This window comes from Orycteropus afer, unplaced genomic scaffold, assembly GCF_000298275.1.
Source record: "Orycteropus afer afer isolate SDZICR_OR568_19922 unplaced genomic scaffold, OryAfe1.0 scaffold00177, whole genome shotgun sequence".
In the NCBI taxonomy this organism is placed as follows: domain Eukaryota; kingdom Metazoa; phylum Chordata; class Mammalia; order Tubulidentata; family Orycteropodidae; genus Orycteropus; species Orycteropus afer.
Window position 1 is genome coordinate 6018612 of NW_006921764.1, and position 1861 is coordinate 6020472.

Sequence of the window (1861 nt, forward strand, 5' to 3'; positions counted from 1 at the left end):
GGTATCACATGCCAGCTCATTAACATTCTGGTTTCATTATCAGAGCTGTAATTCTAAATAATGATACTGCCATTGTAATATCTAATTGTATTGTGTCATGTTGGGTTTGGACTGTTATATAAAGCATTATATAGATCTGAAAGCATTATGTAAAGAAACACTACATTCTTTCTGCTACTCTCAGTTTTGAGATGTTGCATTTCTATACTAATTTTCTTAAGAGGAATGTAGAGCATTTTTATAGTATTTAACCCCATTGGTCATTATGCCATTCTCTTGACCTTAGAAGATAGTTAATGTCTCCACTTTGTAGGTGGAACAGGTGGAGTGGGAAAAATTAAGTGACAAGGTCACATGATAAATAATGGAGACCAAAACTGGGATCTCCTACACTTCATTTCATACCTTCCTGTGCTTAGTGTGGAAGTTAAACACACTGAGCTGAAGAAGCCTGAAGTTGAAGAAGATGAGGCTACTTCTGATAGAAATACTTTTACTGATGAACGTAAGAGGACCATTTATGTTCTGGTTGGGCAATGCCAACATATTAGATTAATGAATAAAAGAGAAAAATGTTTCCCAAGAGAATCAAAATCAAATTAATAGCCATTGGAGAGAAAATAACTTTTCATGGGAAGTTATAAAATTATGTAATTACTTCATTTGATTTGAAAGATGGAAGATTATACAGAGCTCAAAGGAGTTTTAAAAGTTTTCAACATATGATAGCAGTTGGCTTCTGTACAAGGGCTGGAGAGCTTAACAACATTTTTTCAACTTGCTGTATTATATCAAAATTAAATACATGTTTAATAGAAGTTGTTTTTATACTATTTTTTATTATCAGAGTTTACTAAAGATACATTTGTATATTTGAGGTTAGCTGCTTTATAGTTTAGAATGGTGACTTCTTTATCAACTAGTAGAGGACTATAAGTTTCTGAATAATTAACAGTTAAATTTAAAAACGAGAAAATATTACTTTTAAAATTCAAATCAGTCTCCATAGGTTTGTGAATTATGTAATGCTTTGGAACTAATCCATTTATTTTCTTTTCAAAAAACAAGTTTATGCAGTGCAGGTTTAGCAAATTGCCCACATAGTCTGTGCAATTCTCATTAAGGAAGATTTGGGCTATTCATCTGTCTTCAGTCTTTACCTAGGTTCCAAATACTATTCTGATGCCTAACCAGTTAAAAGAATAAAAATGCCTAGCTTGGTTCTTGAAGGGCCTCTACCTTCAATTATCACATATAGAAAGCTTGAGAGGGCAACATACAATGATGTAAAGGATATAGGATTTCCAGCATCCTTTCCTACAAACACTTCTGTTATTAGCAAGATGATTTCACTGTGTTCTTAAAGCTTTATGGTCATATGTGCATGACCTTCAATATCAATCCAGAAGGAAGAGAGAAAGAGACTGATCACAGATGCCTTAGGAACCCCAGCCTCTGCTGGCCTGAGACCGGAAGGACTAGCTGTTGCCCTTCTGTCACTACTGACCACTCTGATCAGGATCACAATAAAAGGTCATGGATGGGGTGGGAGAAAAGGAGAAAAATCTTCAAAATCATACAAAAGGCCAGACTTACTGGTCTGATGGAGATAAGTGGAGCCCCCGAAACTGTGGCTCTTTGATATCCTTCAAACCTGGCACTGAGTCCACCCCCCAAAGACCACCTTTCAGCCAAACAAAGTATAGACCTATGTTCTGGTTACCTGGTGCCGTGAATGGAATGGCTCAAACAAATAGGAGTTTATTCTCTTACAGTTTTAGAGGCTTTAAGTCCAAGTTGAAAGTGCCAGGCTCTATGGGCCAGGTGAAAGCCCCTCAACCTTGGGCTTCAGCTCTGTCTC

The 1861-nt window shown here is 36.4% G+C and overlaps 1 protein-coding gene across 1 annotated transcript in view; it reads left to right on the forward strand.

Annotated features, from left to right (window-relative positions):
- ANO4 (anoctamin 4) overlaps positions 1–1861 on the forward strand; it is a 737041-nt gene that overhangs the window by 470491 nt on the left and 264689 nt on the right. The window lies entirely within an intron of this gene.